Genomic DNA, 27,505 nt, shown 5'->3' on the forward strand with positions numbered 1-27,505 from the left:
GGCATCAGCCAGGTCCAGCTTAATATGATGATAGCCGGAGTAAGCATCCAGGAAGGACAAGATCTCATACCCGACGGTGTAGTCAATGACTTCATCAATCCGCGGGAGGGCGAACAGATCCATGGGGCAGGCCGGGTTGGCCAGCCACTCGGGTGAAACACTTCCATGATGAAGTCGGCCGCGAGTAGCTTGGCGACCTCTTCATCGGTGGTTCTTCTCTTTTCTTATGAAAAGTGATGTGGTTGACAGAGAGGCCTGGTGTCCTTGTGGACGTGTAGTTTGTGATCGGCATACTTCCTCGGAATGCCTGGCATATCCTTTGGGGTCCATGCAAAGATATCCCGATTCTCATGGAGGAAGTTGACGAGCTCGCCTTCCTATTAGCTGTCGAGGCGGTTGCCCACAACGACGTACTTGCTGCAGCTAGTGTCTTTCGGGTTCAGCTTGACCTTCTTGGTCTCCTTGGATGGCTGGAACGAGGCCTCGGTAGCCGGATCCTTGGCCGAAGCCGGCACAGCCAGCGTCTCATGGGCCAGCGCGACGATCCGGCCGAGCTAGCGCCGCTCCTCGGCTATTAGCAACAATTCGGCCAGCTTGGCGCCGGCTTGAGCGCACTCTAGGGACTTTCAGTAGTCGCCGACGATGGTGATGAGGCCCTTACGACCCGACAACTTCATCTTTAGGTAGGCGTAGTGGGGGACCGCCATGAATTTGGCAAGTGCAGGCCGACCTAGCTACTCATGGTACACACTAGACAGGTCCACCACCTCGAACCAAATAGGCTCGCACCGAAAGTGATCGCTCGTGCTGAATAGGACGTCAAGCCGGATCCGGACGATGGGGGAGCAGGAGAGGCCTAGCACGATGCCATGGAAGATCGTTTGGGATAGCTCCGGGTCCTTGGCCTAGAAGCCAAGCTTGGTCATGGTGTCCTGGTAGAGGATGTTGATGCTGCTTCCGCCATCAATGAGGACTCACGAGAACATGCAGGTGTGCCTTGCGGCGACTATGCTGGGGTCGAGGACTGATAACCCACAAGTATAGGGGATCAATTGTAGCCTCTTTCGATAAGTAAGAGTGCCGCACCCAACGAGGAACTAAAGGTAGAACAAATATTCCCTGAAGTTTTATTGACCACCGATACAACTCTACGCACGCTTGACGTTCGCTTTACCTAGAACAAGTATAAAACTAGAAGTATGTGTAGGTGTAACGAGATAGGTTTACAAGAATATAAAGAGCACATAAATAAAAACTAGGGGATGTTTTAGGTAAAGAAGCAATAAATTTAGTAAAGCGAGTATGGAAAAGTGGTGGTAGGAGTTACGAAATTGTCCGTTAGCAATTGACTACTTTACTAGACCAATAGCAAGTTTTAATATTCATGAACAAAATGAATCCGAATACATACTGATATATGTTGAAGAAAGATGGGATGCCTTCCGAGGCATCCCCAAGCTTAGATGCTTGAGTCTCCTTGAATATTTACTTGGGGTGCCTTGGGCATCCCCAAGCTTGAGCTCTTGGCTCTCCTCCTTCACCTCACATCGATACCTCCTCCATCTTCGAACACTTCATCCACACAAAACTCCACAGAAACCTCGGTAAGATCCGTTAGTATAATAAAGCAAATCACTACTCTAAGTAGTGTTGCAAACCAATTCATATTTTGTTTTTGCATTGTAGCTACTGTAATATAACTTTTCCATGGCTTAATCCATTGATAGAAATCGAAAGTTTCATCAAAACAAGCAAACTATGCATCAAAAACAGAATATGTCTTAAACAGGACAGTCTGTAGTAATCTGAACATTCACCATACCTCTGGTACTCCAAAAATTCTGAAAAAATTCTGAAAAAATTAGGAAAAATAAACAATTTGTATAGCAAGACAGTGCAAAAAGTTTCAGAACCGTTTGACATACAATAAAAAACATAAAATCGCGCACTACAGCCAAAGTTTATGTTTTGCACCGCACGAACCAACAAGCAATGTAAACATCCTAATGGCAAATCTTGGCACACTATTTTTATAATACAATGGATTTCTACTTTATAAAAGCACAAAACAGAAATAAATGACTCTCTAAAACTTCCAGGTTGTCTCCCTGGAAGCGTTTTCTTTAAAGCCATTAAGCTAGGCATATAGTGCTCAAGTAATGGATCCACCAGTATCCCAAAGTATATCAAAGCGTATTTCAATTAACAATGATTTGTGATTTAGTAGTGAGCACAAAGTAACATATACCATGCAACAACGAAGTCTAACTCTCTTCCTATGCATCGGCATGTCATAAAAGAACAATTCATACACACATATTAAAGGCCAATGCATAGTATAAACAGTTTCTTGCAATTTTATCATATTGGAAACATGGAGAGGAAGAGATGTAGTTCCTCTCTCATAATAATTGCAAGTAGGAGCAGCAAGCACATGCATATTATATTCATCAAACTTATCATGTGCAACGGTAAAATGCAACCCATCAATATAATCCTTAATAAGGGCGAACTTCTCCGATATATTGTAGTCAGGAGAATTCAAAAACATAATAGGACTATCATACATGAGTGTAATAGCAACAATTTCATGTTTAACATAAGGAACTACAGCAAGTTCATCTCCATAAGCATGATTCATATTGCCATCTTGGCCACAAGCATAGCAAGCATCATCAAAAATGGATATTTCAAAAGAATCAGCGGGATCATAACAATCATTATAGCATTCATCCTTCGGTAAATTCAAAGGGAAATTAAAAAATGTATGAGTTGAAGAGTTACTCTCATTAGAAGGTGGGCACGAGTAGCTAATCCGCTCTTCCTCCTTTTGTTCTTCGCTCTCCTCATCATATTTTTCATCCAATGAGCCCCAAGTTTCATCAATTCCTTCTTCCATGGACTCCTTAAAAATATTAGTCTCTTCCTGGACAGCGGAGGAGTCCTCAATATATGGTTTAACATAGGCATTAGAAGCATAATTATCATAACAATATTTAAGTATCGCAAAATTTTCATATTTGTAAAGAGTAGCATCATACTTCCAAATCAAAGAAGCAATTTCATAAGCACCCTTAAAAGCAACAAATTCTTCAATTTGTTGAAAATCATTGTAATTATAAACACCCTTAGCATACGAAGATATGATTCCATTACCACTAAACTCACGTTGGTAGGGAAGGTGTTTCTTAGGGTCTTCAGAACAACAAGTAAAATCATATATTTCACATAAATTCCAAGCATAGCATTGCAAACGATGAAGTTGATCCAGTAAAAGTTTCCCTTTTTGAGATAAGCGGTGTCGCACATAACAAGCATGGTCATCTAAACATTTGCCCTCAACTAAGCTAGTTGGGGTTTCAGCACGAGCACATAGGGATCGAAGATGATTCAAGTAAAAAGCTTCAGGAGTGTGATAGATTTTGAGTGGTTCTTCAACTATTACTATAGTAGGTACAACTAATTTTTTTGGTATTTTGCGTTTCCTACCCATAACTAAAGATAGAAAACAAGACAACAACATAAAAACTACTTAGTGATAAAGCAAACAAGCACACACGAGAATATTCACCCCATGTTATAACTCCCCGGCAACGGCGCCAGAAAAAGGTCTTGATAACCCACAAGTATAGGGGATCAATTGTAGCCTCTTTCGATAAGTAAGAGTGTCGAACCCAATGAGGAGCTAAAGGTAGAACAAATATTCCCTCATGTTTTATCGACCATCGATACAACTCTATGCATGCTTGACGTTCGCTTTACCTAAAACAAGCATAAAACTAGAAGTACTTTGTAGGTGTAATGAGATGGGTTTGCAAGAAGACAAAGAGCACGTAAATAAAAACTAGGGGCTGTTTTAGGTAAAGAAGCAATAAAGTTAGTAAAGAGTGTGTGGAAAAGTGGTGGTAGGAGTTGCGAAATTGTCCCTAAGCAATTCACTACTTTACTAGACCGATAGCATGTTTTATGTGGGAGAGGCCACTAATAGCATGTCATCCCTGACTTGGAATTATATGCACTTATGATAGGAACTATTGGCAAGCATCCACAACTACTAAAGTTCATTAAGGTAAAACCCAACCATAGCATTCAGATTTATTGGCCCTCCTTCAATCCCGTATGCATCAATTTCTATGCTAGGTTGAAGCTTTTGTCACTCTTGCCCTCCAATACATAGTCCTATCAACATACAACTAATCCTATGGTGTGATACACGCACGCGCTCATATGATGGGCACCAAAGGACAACAACATAACCACAACCAAATTAAACCAATCATAGCAATTCACCAATTACTGATAGGACAACAAAAATCTACTCAGACATCATAGGATGGCAACACATCATTGGATAATAATATGAAGCATAAAGCATCATGTTAAAGTAGAGGGTACTGCGCGTTGTGGGAGAGTGGACCGCTGTAGATAGATGAGGGAAGGTGATGAAGACATTGGTGAAGATGACAGAGGTGTTTTGTAGATCGTTGTCGTGATGATGGCCCCGGTGGCGTTCCGGCACCACCGGAAGAGAGGGGGACAAAGCCCCCTTCTTCTTCTACTTCTTCCTTGACTTTCTCCCTTGATGGGAGAAGGTTTACCCCCTGGTCCATGGCTTCCATGGCGGTAGAGGGGCGAGAGCCTCTCCAAGATAAGATCTGTCTCTCTGTCTCTCATTGGTTATACATTCCAGATTCTGGCCTTTCACCGGTTCTTATATTCCCAGAGATCCGTAACTCCGATTGGGCTGAAATTTTAACACGATTTGTATCCAGATATCTTGCAGCGAAAGAAGGGCACCAACCGCCTTACGGGGTGGCCATGAGGGCCAGGGGCACGCCCCCTGCCTCGTGGACCCCTCGGGTATCGTCTCGCATTGATTCTTCTTCCCAATAATCACATATATTCCAAAAAAATCTCCATCAGTTTTTTATCCTGTTTGGACTCCGTTTGATATGGATTTTCTACGAAACAAAAAACATGCAAAAAACAGGAATTGGCACTGGGCAGTGGATCAATATGTTATTCCCCAAAAATTGTATAAAAAGTTGCCAAAGGTATATGAAAGTTCTATAATATTGGCATGGAACAATAAAAAATTATGGATACGATGGAGACGTATCAAGGATGAGGGCATAACCCCCTGGGGTTGGCATAACGATCGGGTGGTCCTCCTGGGTCTAGCTGAGTGAACGCTCCAACAAGTGCACGTATTTCGGCACGGCCGAGATGACGGTGTTCACCTCCTGCTAAAGAAGGCGCTCGCTACGCTTTTCGTCGCCAATGCTGGTGAAGTCGACGTAGATCGCATTCTGGTTGGTTTAGACGTCATCGCGTATCGCACCGCTGGCCGGAGCCGGCAGGCCCGTTCCCCGGGCCGGAGCTAGAGGAGGCGGGATGTCGCCCCTCATTATGCGCTTGGCGATGGAGCACTGTCGGAGCGTGTGCGTGGACATCCTCGCGTCGCTGTTGTGTTTACAGGGAGCATCGAGCATCTCCTCGAAACTCATGGCGGGTTGCCACGATATCTTCCCGGTTTGTCGGCGCTTGCCGGCCGGTTCGGCCGTGGGCGCCTGCTCGGCGGTCGTGACGAGGCGGTTGTCGTACCGCTGGGCCGGCTGATGCCCTACGCTTGTTCTGCTCATTGTTCAGCTAGCCGCTGCTCTTGCCAGCTGGCTTGGGGGTGGTGCCGGCTTTTCCTTGTCGGCTTCATCTAGCACCACCTGTATCTCCATGGCAGAGTCGGCATTGGCGTACTTGTTCGCGATGACCATGAGCATGGCCATGGTGGTCGGCTCGGAGTGTTGGAGCATGTGCTTGAGGAAGGTGCCATCCCAGGAGCCGTTTGCCAAGTACTGGATGGCCTGGATCTCGTGGACGCCCTTGCCGCTATTTCAGAGCTCGGTCCAGCGTGCGAGGTACTCGCGGCTGGTTTCGGCCGGCCCATGCACACAGATGGCGAGCTGGCTGGGAAGGTCGGGATGCTTGTATATGCCAGTGAACTTGTACATGAAAGCCTACTCAAAGTCGACCCACGCATTGATGCTGTCGGCCAGTAGGCTATTCAACCACGTGCGGGCCGAACCCTGGAGCATGAGCAGGGCGTAGTGCATGGCAAGGCGGTGATTGCCACCCGCGTTGCCGATGGTGGTGGTGTAGTCGATGAGCCAGTCCTCCGGCTTGAAGGTGCCATTGTACATGGGGGTATCTTGGGGCAGCATGAACCCTCTGCAGAAGGGCTCATCCCGGATGCTCGGGCCGAAGCAAGCTGGCCCGACAGCGTTGTCTTCCTCTAGCTCGAAGGAGAGGGCAAGCTGAACGAGGCGATGGCATGCGTCAGTGTCCTCAATGGCGTGTGGGCAAAGCCAGCTTGTGGCTGGGCCGTGAGGAGATAGGTCGACTGAAACTGAACGGGCGCAGCGGCCAGAGTGAGCTTTGCCGGGCAGCGAGGACGTCGTGTTCTGCTGCTTGGGATCTTTGGTGCGGAGTGAGAGGATCCCGCGGGACGGACAAGGCGGTCTTTCTGCGTGTTCGTGGTGTCGAGGAGCTTGTTCATGCGTTGCTGGAGGTCCTTTAGTTCATCGCCCTGCAGCTGCTCCATGCCATCGGCGGCCCGTACGCGGCGTGCTTATTCTTGATAGGGGTGCCGTAGATGGGCGGGACTGCACCCAGCGCGCGACCGATGGCGCCACCATGGTTGTGTACCTCGGCAACCGGGCTGGGCTTGGCAGTGGCCGGCGTGAAGTCGTATGCGGCGTTGCACTCGCGTTGAGAGGACTCCAGCCGGCGTTGCGTGGCAGCAAGCGTCTCGGCCTCGTCCAACAAGAGCCTGCACTCCTCCTCAAGCTGAGCCAGAGCCTTAGCAGTGTTGGTGGCGTTTACGTCGGTTGTGATGGGGATGCGGAGGTTTTGCCTCATGGCGCGCAGTGGGTTGGCCGCGTTGGCGCGATCCAATGTGGCCCTGGTCCCGGCGGCCTTCCTCGCGGCGCGGGACGAAGTGGAGTCGATGTCGGTGGCGAATACGTCCACCCAATGAAGAATATCCGCCGCCCCAGCGAAGATGTCATCGCCAAGGGGGACGGGCGTGTCGGAGACAACGAGTACCCTCCTGGGGTTCTTGTCGGACACGGGCGCGTCGGAGATGCATAGCGCGGCGAAGGAGGCGGTGAGCGCATCGATGATGTTGTCCGCCAGCACAATGGGCTCAGGGGATGCGCAGCGCATGGCAGGCTCATCAGAATCGGTGAACGGCCCCGTCTGGAACATGTCTCTGGCCAGGACCTCGAGCTGCCCCATGGTGGTGGCCAATTGTTGTGGTGGGCGCATGGCGGATACCAAAGGATGGCTAAAGAGTGGGGCATGCTCGAAGGCACCGGAGGGCTCCAAAGGCGAGGTTGGTATGAGCGAGCGAGGGACACAAGACATATCCAGGTTCGGGGCTCTCCAGAGAGATAACACCCCTAGTCCTTTCAGGTGTGGTTTGTGTGTGGATATTACAAGCTTGCTACTAGAGTTGTTTGGGGGAGGAAGGAAGGCAGGCCAGGGCTCAGGCCGCTCCTTCTCCTTACGTATGTGTGTGTATACTACTGATGATTGACCCTTTGCACGGAGGCCTCTTGGGGTTTTATAGGTCAACCTCGCATGGCTCCAGTGGTAAAGTTACATGGGCGTGGGGCCGGGATGTAAGCGTTTGGGAAGCCGGTGCTAGGGCCCGCCGGGTACCAGGGTATGCCGGGTTCTCCGGGCGCAGGCTCCGTGCACCAGGGGGCACTGTTCCCCATCTTGTTGTGCATCACAGAGTGATTGGGCCAGCTCGGCTATAGTGGCTCATCGCCATCGGTTTGCGTCAGCAGGACATGATTACATTGTCGCCGTGCTGGCGCTAGTCGGCGGGGTAGGTGGGGCACTTTTGTCACGCTCGCCCCGATCAGCGGAGTTGGTGGGCCATGATAGCCATGCTCATCTCCTTTACCGGGACTTGATCCATCGTACGCCTTGGATGGGACAGGAGTTCACCCAAGGCCGGGTTGAGGAAGTCTTGGCTTGGTGGGGTCGGTCGGCATGCGCCAGCAAACCAGGCCGTGTTGCGGTTTTGGCCGGATTGCAGGGCTTGGACGGTGTGAGCAACCCGACCAAGCGCAAGCTGGATTGAGGGGTGATGCCGGCCCCAATGTTTTTCAAAAGGATCCGGGTTCCGTTGCCTGCCCGGGGTTCATGCCCCCGACATATATATTTAGCTGTAATGTAATTAGCATTGTCAGCATACCATGGAGTGTTATGAGAAACATTTATTGCACCTTGTTGTTCACCAGGAAAGCTGTCATCCGTAGGTGGTGGGTCATCAAGAACATTACTGACCTAGACAAGTTGTCAGCTACTGGGTTCTCAGCTCCTTTTCTATCAGTAATATGTTAATAAAATTATTGTAGCAAGATAAACCACCTAATGAGTCTAGGTGTAGCATCTTTCTTTTCCATAATATATCTTATAGAAGCATGATCAGTGTGAACAGTTACTTTAGAATCAACAATATAAGATCTGAATTTATCACAAGCAAACACAACTGCTAAAAATTCTTTTTGAGTAGTAGTATAATTTCATTGAGCACTATGTAGAGTTTTACTAGCATAATGGATAACATTTAATGTTTTATCAACTATTTGTCCTAGAACAACACCAACAGCATAATCACAAGCATCACACATAATTTCAAAAGGCAAGGTCCAATCAGGTGGTTGTACTATAGGTGCAGAAGTTAAGGTTTTCTTGAGTGTTTCAAAGGATTCTACACAATCATCATCAAAAACAAATGGAACATCCTTTTGTAAAATATTTGTAAGAGGCCTAGAAATTTTCAAGAAGTTGTTAATAAACTACCTATAGAAACCAGCATGACCAAGGAAACTACGAATACCTTTAATATCTTTAGGACAAGGCATTTTCTCAATTGCATCAACTTTAGCTTTATCCACCTCAATACCTGATTCAGAAATTTTATGCCCCAAGACAATACCTTCATTAACCATAAAGTGTCACTTCTCCCAATTTAGGACAAGATTAGTTTGCTCACATCTCTACAAAACTCGATCAAAGTTGCTTAAGTAATCATCAAAAGAAGTTCCATAAACAGAGAAATCATCCATGAAAACCTCAACAATCTTTTTACAAAAATCTGAGAATATAGCAGTCATACATCTTTCAAAGGTAGCAGGTGCATTGCATAAAGTAAAAGTGATACGTCTATAAGCACAAGTTCTAAAAGGGCAAGAAAATGTTTTTCTCTTGATCAGGTTGTGAAACAGGTATTTGAGATAAACCAGAATATCCATAAGGAAGCAAAAATGTGTGTGCTTAGATAGTCTTTCTAGCATTTGATCAGTAAAAGGAAAAGGGTAATGATCTTTTCTGGTTGCTTTATGTAATTTTCTAAAATCAATTACCATTCTGTAGCCAGTAACAATTCTTTGTGGAATAAGTTCATTTTTAACATTAGGAACAACAGTAATACCTCCCTTCTTAGGGACACAATGAATGGGACTTAACCATCTACTATCAGCTATGGATAGATTATACCTGCTTCAAGAAGCTTTAATATTTCAGTTCTTACCACTTCGTTCATCTTAGGATTCAAATGTCATTGATGATCAACAACGGGTTTAGCTTCAGGTTCCATATTAATCTTGTGCTGACATAGAGTGGGACTAATGCCCTTAAGATCATCAAGATTATACCCCATAGCAGCTCTAGGTGATTCTTTAGAATTTTCAATAATCTTTCTTCTTCATCACTACTAGAGAAAATCCTTGCAGTAGCGCAGGTTTCTGGCCTACCATTAGTGCGGGGTGCCGCGCTACTGATAAGGCGCTATAGCTAAAGGTTAGCAGTAGCGCGGGTCCACAAACGTAACTGCTATAAGTACTTAGTAGTAGCGAGTTTTCCGTAACACGCTTCTGGTAAGTACTAGTAGTGTGCCTCTGCGCCCGTGCTACTACTATTATTGCGTATTCTATTTCTTTTCATTTTATGTCGTATTCATACACCATTATACAAGTTTTCATACAGTGGCAATTTAGAGATTGTTTTACATCATAATGAGTAATTACATCACTGGGTGAAAGAACCATGGACTAGTTTCAAGTGGATGGAACCACCCACTAGAAACTAATCTGCGGTTCTTTTACCCAATGATATAATAAATCATCGTCATCGTCATCATCATATCATTAAAAACTTATCATCATAGTACATCATTGTCATACAACACCTCCTCATGATCATCATTTTCATCAATGAGACATCATATAACAAGTTGGTCACTAGTCATAATCACAACTCCTCCTCATCATCCTCAAATCTAACACACTGTACCACATAATAACACATTGTACCTAGGACCTACTTCTCTCTCATAGGACCTACTACCTTCTCTTAGGTAAAATAGCATAAAACAAAGATTGGCCCTGACTCTCCATTATGGAGAATGGAGATTATCCTATCTACAATTCTTGCCCTTCACACAATGTTGCTTCCAAGTACCTCTCTACGATTGACCATGCATTTTTCCAATCTTTGATTGTCATGTCTTCATCGGTTTTAGAAATCCGATATGGACAAGAGTGATTCGTAGGATGACCTGGCAGTATGTTCAAAACGTCAAGCCGACCATTCTGAAACATCATATGAGGCACACAATCCTTCGGGATTTTCTGTTGAAAAACATAGTAATAACTTCATAGTTAGCAATGTAGTTCAGTTTTAGAAGAATTTATGCGAAATATGTACGTATGTCATAATAGTAAAAAATCTTATGATGGCATCTCCATGGATGTTACCGTAGTTCAACACATGCACTAGTGGCATGTATTGACCATAATGTGGAGGAGTTTGATAATAGATATTGTAATTCTCAAGATCTGTAATAAATGAGATCAGATGATTTTTCTCCTGATAAGTTAATTTTAAGCCATTGGTGTAGTACGTTCTGTCTACCATCTTTCGCACATTATTTGAAGAATGAAAATAAGCTGTCAATGGAAATAAGTTGTCAACTATTTTGAAATAAACACTATAAATTACTTAATAACTATGTTTGAGAAACTCACATAGCGGTAGAATTGGAAGCGTATCAACAAGGACCCAAATGTCCATATTGTCTTCGGTGATGTCAGGATCACCAATATCCATGGTGACAAGCATACCCTCATGAAAATCATACATCTTGCAATGTGCTTCCCAATTCGGGCAACCAAAATGGGCTCCGCTCTTAAAATTGTACAGATTTACTTCAAAATCCATACTGTGATGGGTCCTTAGGTGAATTTTCTCTGTTTCCATACTTTCATGATCTTCAAAATCCATCCTATCCAACACATAGTGTCTTGTATGGCATGGGATAAGCTAGTCGAATTGTAAAAGATAAAAATTACACATTGAAGTAGTCCAAGTCGTGCTTAATTACGAAAAAACACTTTTCATCGTTCCGTACCATTTCAACATCGAAGGTCTCCTGGTGAAAGAACCATGGACTAGTTTCAGCATCGACCTTCGTCCGGGTGAGGCCTGTCGCACAGACCTCGGTCATCGTTGCACCAGTCGCACTCCCCCGGGAGACTTTCATCGTCCGATGACTACATTTCCTATGTTCATAATTCAAAGACTAAACTTGTACAATTAAATATATGTACTACAAAAACTAAATTAGATCATATTATTCATCACGGGTTGACTATAGGTCTGCCAAGTATTTTCTTGAAAACTATCCCTCACTAATTCCTCTCTGACATTTGCGACCGTCGGTGATGGTCGTTACTCCACCTTCCCCTAGTGCATAACAAAGGTCTAGCACATGGAGAAGAAGGAGAAACGACCCCCATGACAAAAATTGGAATTCTTCGTCCTCTCTTATATATGGTGGACACACTCCCTCACTGGTTTTTCGACCGTTAGTGATGGTCATTATTCCTCCTTCTCCTAGTGCATAACAATGGTCTAGCACAAGGATAAGAAGGGAAAACGACCCCCACGACAGCAGTTGGGATTCTTCTTCTCTCATGTATGGTGTAGACTTTCTCCCTCACTCATTTGTTGACTGTCATTTATGGAGCCTCGACGGACTTAAAGTCAACCCGAAATGTCGTTTAATAATCTTTCTTGAAAATCCAGGCCACTCGATATTTCCTACATATTCTAACACAAGTCATGCCAAAATTCACAGAAAAATCCGTGATGACCTTTGCTAAAAAAGGACATATCGAGCGCCTGAAATTTGCCGGAATGGAAATTAATCAACACTCCGGCAAAACATAGGCCAATCAGAGGTGTAACCTGCAAACATAGGCCAAGCACATATCCTATTTGAGAAATACAAGATATACATGTTCATATCTACATCATATGAGTATTGAAACTTGATGGTCATTGCATTTCAATGGTTGAAAATATGAACAACAACATTTCAAAATATCTTATAGGACTCATATTGACATGGAGATTTGGCTGGTCTCACCTCATGGTCGGAGGGGGTCGGTGACAGGACGACAATGGGGATGATTGAGGGGCTCCTTGATTTCTGCAAAAACAAAAACCCTACAAGCTATCAACTAATCAAATGCATACGCTTTGCCTAGTGGGGTCCAATTTGAGCATTCAAAATAGGAGAAGTTCTGCAATTTGGGCACTCAATAAGCAAAACCAAATATAAAATAAATAAGTATTCAAATTAGCATGCATTCAATAAGAAAAACTAAATCATCTCTTGCGTCCATAGATCATCCAATATTATCACTAATACATCTCAAATAGCATCATACATATAACATCACTAATACAGCTAAAACCCTAGCGAACGACGGGTATCGGTGCGGGCGGTGGACACCCAAAGATAAGGAACCATCACAGGATCATAGCTCCAGTGAGATCCCTGGAGAACCTGCCAGGTATTGGAGAACCTGCCCTCCAATGCAACCATGTAGTGACGGATGTGATCGTCATCCTCGCTGACACAATGACGTACAACCGCCGCGGGGTCCTCAACCCTCCGCACCATCACTAGCCCAAGCGACCGCCACCAAAGAAGGTTTGGGTCAACAAAGGGCTGGCTCCTCACCAAGCTGCCCCCCCCCCCCGAAGATAGCACCTCCCAGTACCAGCCCGATGGAGCCCAATCCCGGACATGGCCCCTCTGATCAAGCAGGTGTCCTCGGCCGAGTCGACAGCGAGGATGTGGGATAGGCATCGTCGATGTCGATGCGGGAATAATTTCTTTAACTAAAAAAATAACAACAAATGTGACATGTTCTATTAATTCTAATTAGATCATCAAATCTCATATACCTAAATTTTTTACGAAAAATAAACTAGTTTTATTAATTCAACTAAACACTTACTATAAGTAAAAATAAACTAAACATCTACAAGTACTAACTAATTAGATGAACTAAACATAAACTAGTTCAACTAGTTCTATTTATTTTCTTACTAAAAATAAACTACTTCTATTAATTCAACTAGTTCTTAATAAAAATAAACTAGTTGAACTAGTTGTATTTATTTTCTTACTAAAAATAAACTAGTAATTACTAAAAATAAACTAGTTCGACTAGTTCTATTAATTTTCTTTCTAATTCTAGTAATCACTTACTAAAAATAGTAAAAATAAACTAAACATCTACCAGTACTTAGTAATTAGATGAACCCTAGGTAGGTACTTGTAACGCCCGAGACCGTTGCGCCAGGTGTCTTCGAGTTTTTTGTTGACTTTGCCATGTCTTTTGCTTGCGTGTTGAATATTTCCATGTCATCATGTGCATTGCATCATCATGTTTTTCAAAACTTGCATCCTTCTGGTTTTCCCCAGTTCTTTCTATTGTCCGTTCTGAGCCAAGTCACACTTGCACGCGCCTGCGGCACGTCCAAAATATTATTTTATAAGTGGCCGGAAAATGTTCTCTGAATGGGTTGAATATTGGCATGCGGTGTTGTTATGTTGTTAGTAGGTCGCCTGCCAAGTTTCATCACATTCGGAGTTCGTCTGACGCCCCAACAATTAGTTATAGCGGCATTATAGCTGGTCATACGTCGGACGTTTTCGGTCTCCGTAAACCGTTGTCGGGCTGCCTTCTCTTCTCTCCTCTCAGCCCATCGCACTCTGCACAGCCCACCTGTAGCCGTCTAGTTCCCCTCTGTCTGGAACCTTCGGATCTCGATCGGAGGGCTCCGAAAGTCCCCCCAAACCCCCCTAACTGTAGCTCATGTCTATATATAGACATCTCCTTCCAAGAATGGGCTAACCTAGTCTTCCCCTACCCCTAGACCCTCTCCTCCTCAGATCCACCGCCTCCAGCCACAGCCAACCCCCCTTCTCAAATTCTAGCGATATCCACCCCTCCAATGCCACTTGGCGCATTCCCACGGGTCAGCGCCGCCGCAGCCGCCCGGTCCAGCCAACCACCGAGCGCCACATCGCCCCCTCAGCCTCCACCGCCACCGCGGCCCACACCGGGCCGATCTGGGCCCGAGGAGCCGGCACGCGCCCGCTCCCTGCCGCCAGTAGCAAAGTGCCCCGCCGTCATTCTGTGCCGCCTCCGCCTCCGCTTCCCCGCTCCTTCCGCCGGCGACCTCCAGGTCGCCCTGCCGCCTCCCCTCAACTCTTTTTCCGAGCTTTCTCTGCTCCCTAACCTCCCTCTCTCTCTTGCATCACAGGCCGCTGTGGATTTCGGCTCCGTTGAGCTCTCGCCGCCCTGAGCTCGGCCTCGGGTCAAATCCGGCCGGGAAACAGGACCCCGCCAACATTCTGTGGCCGGATCCACCGCTCCGTGTCCTTCTCCGCGCCTCCTCGCCGGCTAGTTCACCGGAGTGCCTCGTGACCATGCCCCAGTCGACCTCCTGTGCGGGAGTGACAGCGAGCGCCGCCTCCTCCCTGGATGGCCCCCGCAAACCCAGGCCCAGCCGCGCCCTTCGACCGGCTCAGCAACCGGCCTACCCGGCCACCTCCACCGTCTGGCCCATTTTGACCCATTGTGAGCCGCTTTCCCCCAGCCCAGTTCAACTCAGTTTCATCCCCCCATGTGTTTTTTTCCTGCCTGCAATTTTATCAATTATCCAGAAAACTACAGTTTTTCAAACAACCCATTAATGTTCATGCATATAATAACTTCAGAACCGTGCATCGGATTAAAATAAGTTATATATAAAAAATGCTTAGAATTTTGTGTAGACTAATAATTTGCCACTTTCATGCATGTTTAAAATGTTGTTTGTGTAATTTTGCCCTTATGCCATGCTAAAATGCTTTATTTCGTAACTAGATAACCGTAGTTCCAAACTGAACAAACTTTATATGTCAATGGGGTAGAAAAATACCTAGTTTAACATGGTGGATTTACTTTGCATGTTTAACAACTCTAAAATATGGTTTAGGGCAGAACAGTACCAAACCTAATATATGCATATGAGGATTTTCCAAAATTGTTGTTTATTATTTCCGGCCTCATTTAAACTTGCATATATAGGTAGTTTTCATATGGTTCACCTCTTGCCATGCTAACCAACATTTAATATTGATTGGTACCTAAACGAGAGAGAACTAAATAAGTCACGTGGTGTTTCGTCAATATGCAACGGAGTTGCATATTGAGCTCCACTTAATTTGTAGGATTGTTTGTACATTTTTGACATGCCATGCCACATTAAACCGGACATGTATCATACTTGGTTGTGCATCATGCCATGATTACGTGATGGTTGTTTACCATGTTGTTTGCTTCTTTCCGGTGTTGCTTCTTCGGGTTTGTTCTGATAACGTCGTATTTGTGAGGATGCGTTCGACTAAGTCCGTTTGTCTTCTTCATGGACCCATTCTTCTTCCTTGCGGGATCTCAGGCAAGATGACCATACCCTCGAAATCACTTTTATCTTAGCTTGCTAGTTTCTCGCTCTATTGCTATGTCGCGATACCTACCACTTGCTATATCATGCCTCCCATTTTGCCATGTGATCCTCTAACCCACCTTTCCTAGCAAACCGTTGTTTGGCTATGTTGCCGCTTTTGCTCAGCCCCTCTTATAGCGTTCTTAGTTGCGGGTGAAGCTGAAGTTTGTTCCATGTTGGAACATGGTTATTGTTGGGATATCACAATATATCTTATTCATTTAATGCATATATATACTTGGTAAAGGGTGGAAGGCTCGGCCTTATGCCTGGTGTTTTGTTCCACTCTTGCCGCCCTAGTTTCCGTCATACCGGTGTTATGTTCCTTGATATTGCATTCCTTACATGGTTGGGTGTTATGGGGACCCCTTGATAGTTCGCTTTGAATAAAACACCTCCAGCAAGGCCCAACCTTGGTTTTACCATTTGCCTCACCACCACCTACCCTTCCCTCGGGTCGGCCAACCCGAGGGTCATATTTATTTTAACCCCCCCGGGCCAGTGCTTGTCTAAGTGTTGGTACGAACTAGAGTCCTTTGCAGCACCACCTCGGGGAAACTTGAGGGCTGGTTTTAGTTGTACGGAGTGCTCATCCGGTGTTGCCCTGAGAACGAGATATGTGTAGCTCCTATCGAGATGTCGACGCATCGGGCGGTCTTGCTGGTCTTGTTTTACCATTGTCGAAATGTCTTGTAACCGGGATTCCGAGACTGATCGGGTCTTCCCGGGAGAAGGAATATCCTTCGTTGATCGTGAGAGCTTATGATGGGCTAAGTTGGGACAACCCTACAGGGTTTGAACTTTCAAAAGCCGTGCCCGCGGTCATGGGCAGATGGGAATTTGTTAATGTCCAGTTGTAGAGATATTGACACTTAACTTAATTAAAATGAATCAACCGCGTGTGTAGCCTTGATGGTCTCTTCTTGGCGGAGTCCAAGAAGTGAACACGGTTCTTGTGTTATGCTTGAACGTAAGTAGCGTCAGGATCACTTCTTGATCACTATTAGCTTCTCGACCTTGCTTTGCTTCTCTTCTCACTCTCTTTTGTGTAAGTTAGCCACCATATATTCTTAGTCCTTTGCTGCAGCTCCACCTCACTATACTTTCCTACCCATAAGCTTAAATAGTCTTGATCTCACGGGTGTGAGATTGCCGAGTCCTCGTGACTCACAGATACTTCCAAACAGTTGCAGGTGCCGATGATACCAGTGTAGGTGACACAACTGAGCTCAAGGAGGAGCTCGATGAAGACCTTAGTCGTTGTTTTGTTTTGTTCCCTTTTGATCAGTAGCGGAGCCCAGTTGGGACGGTCGAGGATCTAGCAATTGGGGTTGTCTTCTTTTATTTTGGTTCCATAGTCGGACCTTGACTGTATTCTGGATGATGTATGTTTAACTTGTATTGGTGTGAAGTGGTGATTGTAAGCCAACTCTTATCCCTTTCTTATTCAGTACGTGGATTGTGTGAAGATTACCCTTCTTGCGACAAACCTACCATGCTGCTATGCCTCTAAGTCGTGCCCCGACACGTGGGAGATATAGACGCATTGTGGGTGTTACAAGTTGGTATCAGAGCCATCCCCAACTTAGGTGCCCCCTGCTTGATCGAATCGCTGATGTTGTTGAGTCTAGAAGAAAATGTTTTGAGTCTTAGGATTATATATATCGGAGAGTAGGATTCTTTTTACTCCCTAGTCCCTTCGTCGCTCTAGTGAGGCCTCCTGGCATAGAAGTTTTGACTCTCCTCTCCTCAAATTTCACGATTTTTTTAGGCTCAGGTGGGTATCTTGGAATCATTCTGATGGTTTTGTGACGAGAACATTGTTCTTGGTGCCTCCTGACATTTAGGGGTTGTGGCAGTGTATCGGGGAGATGAGCTCCGAGGTGTTGTTGTCCAAATTTTATCATTGCAGTTCTGGAATACCTGAGTTCACCGACATCGAAAATCTCTTTTATACAGTTGTTGGTGAGATAACCTCAACGCCACCCAGTACTGGGATGGGAGTCCGGGAGTATTGCCATAACTTGTATAACGGATGGTTTTTGAAGGTTGAGGTAAACGATTTACGAAGGTTTCTTGGTTATGTGTTGAAGGATGGATACAGCTGGATGTAGGATTTGTTAGTTTTGGGTGAGATATTATGCTTCCCCTGCATCCCCAACACCTAATAGCATAACCCGAAAGTTTCAGGAGTTTATAAGTGGGAATTCAAGTAGCTCGTAGGATATCTTTCCAACAGACACATGATACGATATGAGATCTATCATATGTTTGCTTCCGGCCTATTCTGCAAGCCAATCCTTTGTTTTGTTTTTGTTGTGGTATTCGATTTGCTTCAATGTCAAGTGTTGATTCCATATGTTTCCTAAGTGATGCTTTCATGTTTCTATGGGAGTATTAATCCTTCTTGATCATCGAGATGGTTATGTTAATTCTATTTTTCAACCGTTGTGCTTCTCTTCAAGTGGATTCGATCATTTCAACATCCGCAAGATCAATTATCAGTTCTTCTCAATAGTGCTTATTTCATCCATCCCAAGTTACCTTTGTTTTCCCACCCTCTGACCCTTTTTTTTCAAGGACTCGTATTTATTAATCAAGTATCCATTTTATTAATGTGAACTTTCTTCATTATTTTCCTTCAATGTTCTTAACCGGTGTTTCTTATGAAGATGCTAAGGGAGCTTCAAGTTCGTCACTCTTCACTTGTTTTCTTCTCCGGTGGATTCAAGTCAAGCTTTGTCGATCATATCCCTTTCCTCGTTTTCAAATGCTTTCTCGTGTTGGAAGTTCTTATCCAACCATCTCTTGATCATTAACTTTACGATTCTTGTATCCGGAGTGCTGAAGATATCTCAGAAGATTCATGTTTTCATTCTTAACTATTTGGAGATTATTATATCATTCAAGTGATCTAATTCAACCGACCCAATCTCTCTTTTAAATCGTTCAACGATGTTTCTTTTGGGTGGGCCCTAACCCACAGGTCTATTTCCAGGATCTTACCTGACTCTTCTAATTTTCCCGGAGCTATCCCCAAATTATTTCAAAGTGTGACGTAAGAATGGATTTTCATCAGTCATATGTTTTTCTCCAAGATCTTTCACATTCTTTTCATCATTGGTTCAAACTTTCTAATTTCCACTCCGGAGTGCCTCAACAACTCAAGGTGGTGTTTCTTGTTGTCATTCTCGAATTTTGACGACCGAAGAAGAGTTCCTCTTAAATTCTTACCCGTTCTTCCAAAGATTCATGGTTATAGCTTGATTCCATCCTCTCATAATTGTTTTAGATTGTGAGAATTCTTTTCACCCATCCGGAGCAATTCAGGATTCTTTTCAGTTTGATTCTCCGAAGGCCATCATTTCAGGTTTATTCATTCTCAGCTTTTAGCTATTGTTTTGCAAATCTTACCGGTGCATCATCCACATATTCTCTAATTAGTTCATGATCTCTTCATTCTCATGTATCTATACTAAGTATCTTCATTCATTCTCTAATTTTTCCCGATGTTTCTTTATCTTTTCTTCGGTCATTTCTAATTCTTACAGCGTATGTTCTCACAATAATTCTTTTGTTCTTCTCAAACCTGATCGGTGATTTGTTGAAGACTTTTCTCAAGTTTGCGCTATATCTATCTTAACCCTTTTTGTACATGAATGAGTAGTATGCCCAATCCGTTGCTTGTAATTCTTATTCTTGTTTCATCCAAGTGAACTAGTTTCTTCTTTCCGAAGTTTGTTCGTGATATCAATTTGTCGGTGCTAAGTTGTTCATCTTTCTTTTCCCGGAGTTCCAAGATCTGTCAACTATATCACCATGAAGATTCAATCTAAATCATTGCAAGGCTTCACCTTGTGTTTTGAACTTCTCTTTCTTTTTATCATCCTTTTATTACTCGAGTTCTTCATGGAGGCTCTACATGATGACTCATCAAGGATTTAATTCCTTCTCGAAGTGTTGATCGAGATTATTTTCAAAGGAGCTCAAGTTTTTTTCATCTTGCATTTATAAGTGAAATTCTTTCTATCTTATCTTTTTCAAGTGGTGTTATGTCATTCCTGACAATTTCCCTTCGTGTTTCATGATTCACAAGTTGTTAAGAATGAGATATTTAAACCCATCATTTTCTAACTTGGAACTATCTGGGGTTATATTTCACCTAAAGATTTATCTAAGGATGTTGCTATTTATGGTGCTAATAAATGATCCAAGCTCTTCATTTATCCTCCCAGTGAAATAAATTTCTCAAATCCTTGTTCACATCAACCCAACCTATCGTTTTTCGTATATGGCAGAATTTCACCTCAAGATTTCGAGATGTTTTCCATAAGCCCACAACAAGCTTACTCTTTTCGTTGTTGGTTTTCCAACAACTCCATTATAACCTTCTTGTAAGGGTGCCTTCCAAGCTCATTTGTGGTAGAAGTTGGCATTTGCAACTCCATTCTTTTATCCAAACCATCTAGCTTCTATTCTTTTGTTTCGGATGCATTGTGATGTTACACTCTTTGACCCATCATCCCATTTTTGCAAAGATCATATCCTTTCCTTAGCTTATCCATTTAACCGGAGTGTCATGCCCTCTTTTCAGGTTCTTCCCATAATGTCAAGTTTTTGCCTCCCTTCTCAACCAGAGTGCTGTCGGAAATCTTTCTTACCCATTGTGCCATTCTTTCAATAGTTCCGGAGGCAGTGTGTTGTTGATTTCATCAAGTATCCTCTCATCTTGTCAAGTTCATGCTCAATCCCTTCCATTTATAGTCAAAGTGTTGTCCAAATTATCATTCTTATTCCTTCTCTATCTTTTTTTAACCGGAGTGTTGTGTCTATCATTCCTCTTCTAACCGGAGTCTCATCCAAGTGCTTTCATTTTAGCAAGTTCATATTCTTACCTTCCTTTTCCAACCAGAGTGTTGTCATAATTGATATTTATCGCTCCTTATACTTCTCGTTTTGACCAAAGTACTTGCATGTACTTCTTGCCCATTGCAACCCTTTTTCCCATGTCTTTCAACCTACATGGTTCTCGTGATGTTCCTCGTTCCTCTTTTCTAACGGAGGTTTTCAACTTTGTTCATCTACGTTGTATTCTTTCTTTCAATTTGTTCAACCTCTCAAGGTTCATAGGTTTCACTCGTTTGTCAAAGAAGCAACTTAGTTTTACCTCCTCTCTTCCTCTTCCTTTCCCTCCCGGTGCCATCCTAGATCTCGGGACAAGATCCTCTCGTAGTGGTGGAGTGTTGTAACGCCCGAGACCGTTGCGCCAGGTGTCTTCGAGTTTTTCGCTGCCTTTGCCATGTCTTTTGCTTGCGTGTTGCATTTTGCCATGTCATCATGTGCATTGCATCATCATGTTTTTCAAAACTTGCATCCGTCCGGTTTTCCCCAGTTCTTTCTGTTGTCCGTTCTGAGCCAAGTCACACTTGGACGCACCCGCGGCACGTCCAAAATATTATTTTATAAGTGGCCAGAAAATGTTCCTGGAATGGGTTGAAAGTTGGCATGCGATGTTGTAATTTATTTAGTAGGTCGCTTGCCAAGTTTAAACGCATTCGGAGTTCGTTTGACGCCCCAACGATTAGTTATAGCGGCATTATAGCTGGTCATACGTCAGACGTTTTTGGTCTCCGGAAATTGTTGCCGGGATGCCTTCTCTTCTCTCCTCTCCCCATCGCGCTCTGCACAACCCACCTGCGGCCCGTCTAGTTCCCCTCTGCCCGGAACCTTCGAATCTCGATCGGAGGGCTCCGATAGTCCCCCCAAACCCCCCTAACCCTAGCTCATGTTTATATATAGACATCTCCTTCCAAAAATGGGCTACCCTAGTCTTCCCCTACCCCTAGACCCTCTCCTCCTCGGATCCACCGCCTCTAGCCACAGCCAACCCCCCTTCTCATATTCCCGCGAGATCCACCCCTCCAACGCCACTTGGCGCATCCCCACTGGTCAGTGCCGCCGGAGACGCCCGCTCCAGCCAACCACCGAGCGCCACGTCGCCCCCTTAGCCTCCACCGCCACCGCGGCCCTCAAGGCCCATCCGCGGCCCACACCGGGCCGATCTGGACCCGAGGAGCCTACGCGCGCCCGCTCCCTGCCTTCAGCAGCAGAGCACCCCGCTGTTGTTCTATGCTGCATCCGCTCCGCTTCCCCGCTCCTCCCGCCGGTGACCTCCAGGTCGCCCTGCCGCCTCCCCTCCCCTCTTTCTCCAAGCTCTCTCTGCTCCCTAACCTCCCTCTCTCTCTTCCATCACAGGCCGCCATGGATGTCGGCTCTGTCAAGCTCTCGCCGCCCTGAGCTCGGCCTCGGGTCAGATCCGACCGGGAAACAGGACCCCGCTAACCTCCCGTGGCCGATCCGCCGGTCCGTGTCCTTCTCCGCGCCTCCTCTCCGGCTAGTTGTCCGGAGTGCCCCGTGACCATGGCCTCGGTCGACCTCCTGTGCGAAAGAGACAGCGAGCACCGCCTCATCCCTGGATGGGCCTCGCAAACCCAGGCCCATCCGCGTCCTTCGACCGGCCCAGCAACTGGCCTGCCCGGCCTCCTCCATCGTACGACCCATTTTGGCCCAATGTGAGCCGCTTTCCCCCAGCCCAGTTCAACTCAGTTTCAGCCCACCATGTGTTTTTTTCCTGCCTGCGATTTTATCAATTATCCACAAAACTGCAGTTTTTCAGATAACCCCTTAATGTTCATGCATGTAATAACTTCATAACCGTGCATCGGATTAAAATAAGTTATATTTGAAAAATGCTTAGAATTTTGTGTAGATTAATAATTTTCCACTTTCATGCATGTTTAAAATGTTTAAAATGTTGTTTGTGTAATTTTGCCCTTATGCCATGCGAAAATGCTTTATTTCGTAACTAAATAACTTTAGATCCAAACTTAACAAACTTTATATGTAAATGGGGTAGAAAATGCCTAGTTTAACATGGTGGATTTACTTTGCATGATTAAAAACTCTAAAATATGGTTTAGGGCAGAACAATACCAAACCTAATATATGCATATGAGGATTTTCCAGAATTGTTGTTTATTATTTTCTGCCTCATTTAAACTTGCCTAAATAGGTAGTTTTCATATGCTTCTCCTCTTGCCATGCTAACCAACATTCAATATTGATGGATACCTAAACGAGAGAGAACTAAATTAGTCATGTGGTGTTTCGTCAATATGCAACGGAGTTGCATATTGAGCTCGACTTAATGTGTAGGATTGTCTGTGCATTTTTGACATGCCATGCCTCATTAACCCGGACATGCATCATACTTGGTTGTGCATCATGCCATGATTATGTGATGGTTGTTTACCATGTTGTCTGCTTCTTTCCGGTGTTGCTTCTTCGGGTTGGTTCCGACAACGTCGCCTTTGTGAGGATTCGTTCGACTATGTCCGTTTGTCTTCTTCATGGACCCGTTCTTCTTCCTTGCGGGATCTCAGGCAAGATAACCATACCCTCGAAATCACTTCTATCTTTGCTTGCTAGTTTCTCGCTCTATTGCTATGTCGCGATACCTACCACTTGCTATATCATGCCTCCCATTTTGCCATGTTAGCCTCTAACCCACCTTTCCTAGCAAACCGCTGTTTAGCTATGTTACCGCTTTTGCTCAGCCCCTCTTATAGTGTTGTTAGTTGCAGGTGAAGCTGAAGTTTGTTCCATGTTGGAACAAGGTTATTGTTGGGATATCACAATATATATTATTTATTTAATGCATCTATATACTTGGTAAAGGGTGGAAGGCTCGGCCTTATGCCTGGTGTTTTGTTCCACTCTTGCTGCCCTAGTTTCCGTCATACCGGTGTTATGTTCCTTTATTTGGCATTCCTTACATGGTTGGTTGTTATGGGGACCCCTTGACAGTTCACTTTGAATAAAACTCCTCCAGCAAGGCCCAACCTTGGTTTTACCATTTGCCTCACCACCACCTACCCTTCCCTCGGGTCGGCCAACCCGAGGTTCATCTTTATTTTAAACCCCTCCGGGCCAGTGCTTGTCTAAGTGTTGGTCCGAACTAGAGTCCTTTGTAGCGCCACCTCGGGGAAACTTGAGGGCTGGTTTTAGTTGTATGGAGTGCTCATCCGGTGTTGCCCTGAGAACAAGATATGTGCAACTCCTATCAAGATGTCGGCGCATTGGGCAGTCTTGCTGGTCTTGTTTTACCATTGTCGAAATGTCTTGTAACCGGGATTCCGAGACTGACCGGGTCTTCCCGGGAGAAGGAATATCCTTCATTGACCATGAGAGCTTGTGATGGGCTAAGTTGGGACACCCCTGCAGGGTTTGAACTTTCGAAAGCTATGCCTGCAGTTATGGGCAGATGGGAATTTATTAATGTCCGGTTGTAGAGAACTTTACACTTAACTTAATTAAAATGAATCAACCGCGTGTGTAGCCGTGATGGTATCTTCTCGGAGGAGTCCGGGAAGTGAACACGGTTCTTGTGTTATGCTTGAACGTAAGTAGCGTCAGGATCACTTCTTGATCACTATTAGCTTCTCGACCGTGCTTTGCTTCTCTACTCGCTCTCTTTTGCGTAAGTTAGCCACCATATATGCTTAGTGCTTTGCTACAGATCCACCTCACTACCATTTCCTACCCATAAGCTTAAATAGTCTTGATCTCGTGGGTGTGAGATTGCTGAGTCCTCATGACTCACATATACTTCCAAACAGTTGCAGGTGCCGATGATACCAGTGCAGGTGACCCAACCAAGCTCAAGGAGGAGCTCGATGAAGACCATGGTCCTTGTTTTGTTTTGTTCCCTTTTGATCATTAGCGGAGCCCAGTTGGGACGATCAGGGATCTAGCAATTGGGGTTGTCTTCTTTTATTTTGGTTCCGTAGTCGGACCTTGACTGTATTTGGGATGATGTATGTTTAACTTGTATTTGTGTGAAGTGGCGATTGTAAGCCAACTCTTATCCCTTTCTTATTCAGTACATGGGATTGTGTGAAGATTACCCCTCTTCCGACAAACCTACCATGCAGCTATGCCTCTAAGTCGTGCCTCGTCAGTGGGAGATATAGCCGCATTGTGGGTGTTATAGTACTTAAGCATCTACAACTACTTAAGCACCCATTGATGAGGAGGCCGGTGGGATCGGAGGAGGGAGGGAGGAGGGGTGGGAGGAGGGTGGAGAGTGGAGGGGGAGCGGAGGCCGGAGGAGGAGGAGGGAGGGGGCGGTGGCAGGAGGGCTGCCAGTGGATGTGGGAGGAGGGAGGAGAGGGTGGACGGAGGAGGAGGGAGGAGGAGGCGTCCGGAGTAGGAGGGAGGAGGGTGTAGTGGGAGGACGAGGGAGGGGAGGAGGGAGGAGGGAGGAGGAGGGATGGAGGGAGTACCTGGGTGGAGGAGCAGCGCGGTGGCAACGGGGGACGACGGGGCGTATGTGCGTGCGGGAGTGACTGAGAGGGACAGTGAGAGGGGCAGTCATGTGGGAAGGATAAGGTAAGGTTTGTAGTAGCACGGGCTCAAGAAAAGCACTACTACTACGGAGCATAGCAGTAGCGCTGGGTACGCATACACGCTACTGCTAAGTGGGGCTAGCCATGTCTGCCCAGTTCAAACTTAGCAGTAGCGCGTTTTGCTAATACGCGCTACTGCTAAAATGATAGCAGTAGCGCGGTTTGTTTACACGTGCTACTACTACGTAGTAGTAGGGCATGATTTTGTCCAGCGCTACTACTAAGATGTTGTCTATAAGGTTTTTCCCTAGTAGTGCTTGTTCTTCATCGAGTTCCCAATCTTTAGAGTTGCATTTAATTCTTTCTAAAAGATCCCACCTATATTCAATAGTCTTGTTCATAAAAGAACCAACACAAGAAGTATCGAGCATGGATCGATCATCATGAGAAAGATGAGCATAAAATTTCTGGTTAATAAATTCTCTTGAGAGCTCATGATTGGGGCGTGGACAAAACATTGACTTAAGCCTCCCCGAAGATAGAGAGATACTTTATCCTTCACAAGGTGCATAGGATAATTTTTTTGGTTAAATTCCCATTTCAATCGATTTCAATTCCAAGATCCAATATCATCGCATTGCCTATACCATGCCAATGTTTTCCCTTCAAAGATAAAAGGAAAACCTTCTTCTTAGCTTCATCTCTAGGTAGACCTGCAAGCTTAAATAATCCACAAATTTCATCCACATATATCAAGTCTATATCAGGATGTTCAGTTGCATCTCATGCATAAGGATTAGCTAGCAGTTGCTCTATCATACCTGAAGGAATTTCATAACCAATATTTTTAGTAGGTGCAGTAGGTTGAGGGGCAACTAAATGTGGTTCTAGTCAAGGTGAAGATACACCAAACAAACCCCTCAAAGGATAGTTTTCCATAGTAAGAAGTGACAATAAATTTCAGCGTGTAGTAATAAATTTTTCCTTACCACGAGCACTTCACTCCCCGGCAATGGCACCATAAAAGAGTCTTGATGACCCACAAATATGGGGGATCAATCGTAGTCCTTTCTATAAGTAAGAGTGTCGAACCCAACAAGGAGTAGAAGGAAATGACAAGTGGTTTTTAGCAAGGTAATTTCTGCAAGAACTGAAATTGTCGGTAACAGATAGTTTGATAGCAAGATAATTCGTAACGAGCAAGTAACGGTAATGGTAAAAAAATTGCAACAAGGTAGTGCAATCATTTTGTGGGAAAGGACAGGCCAAAACGGTTTCTTATAATAAGCAAAGCCTTCTTGAGGGTACAAAGGAATTTCATCTAGTCACTTTCATCATGTTGGTTCGATTCGTGTTCGCTACTTTCATAATTTGATATGTGGGTGGACCAGTGCTTAGGTGTTGTTCTTACATGAACAAACCTCCTACTTATGATTAACCCCCTCGCAAGAATCCGCGAATACGAGAAAAGTATTAAGATAAAATCTAACCATAGCATTAAACATTTGGATCCAAATCGGTCCCTTATGAAGTAGCGAATAAACTAGCATTTAAGCTCATATCACTCTAGCAACACATCATCTAATAACTACTCCACAATGCATTCCCTTAGGGCCAAATATGGTGAAGTGCCATGTCGTCGACGTTCACATGACACCACCAAGGAATCACAACTTACATATCATAAAAATATCAAACACATATCAAGTTCACATGATTACTTGAAACAAAATTGCTCCCGTTACCTCAAGAACAAAAGTAACTACCCGCAAATGATAATCATGCTGAAGATCAGAGGGGCATTCAATAGCATAATGGATCTGTACATATAATCTTCCACCAAATAAACCATATTGTACTCAGCTACAAGATGTAATCAACACTACACCCACATGTACCAATCTGAGGATCCGGTACAAAGATCGAATAAAAGATATGAACTAGGGTTTGAGAGGAGATGGTGCTGTTGAACATGTTGATGAGATTACCCTCCCAAAGATGAGGGGGTTGCTGGTGATATCAATGAAGATGACTTCCCCTCAGGGAGGGAAGTTCCCCCATCAAAATTGCTCCACTGGAGGGAAAAAGTGCTCCTGCCCAAGTTCCGCCTTGAGACGGCAGCGCTCCATCCCGAAAGTCCTCTCCTTATATTTATGGTGATGATATCAATGAAG

This window comes from Triticum aestivum, chromosome 2A (assembly GCF_018294505.1).
Source record: "Triticum aestivum cultivar Chinese Spring chromosome 2A, IWGSC CS RefSeq v2.1, whole genome shotgun sequence".
NCBI classification, from domain to species: domain Eukaryota; kingdom Viridiplantae; phylum Streptophyta; class Magnoliopsida; order Poales; family Poaceae; genus Triticum; species Triticum aestivum.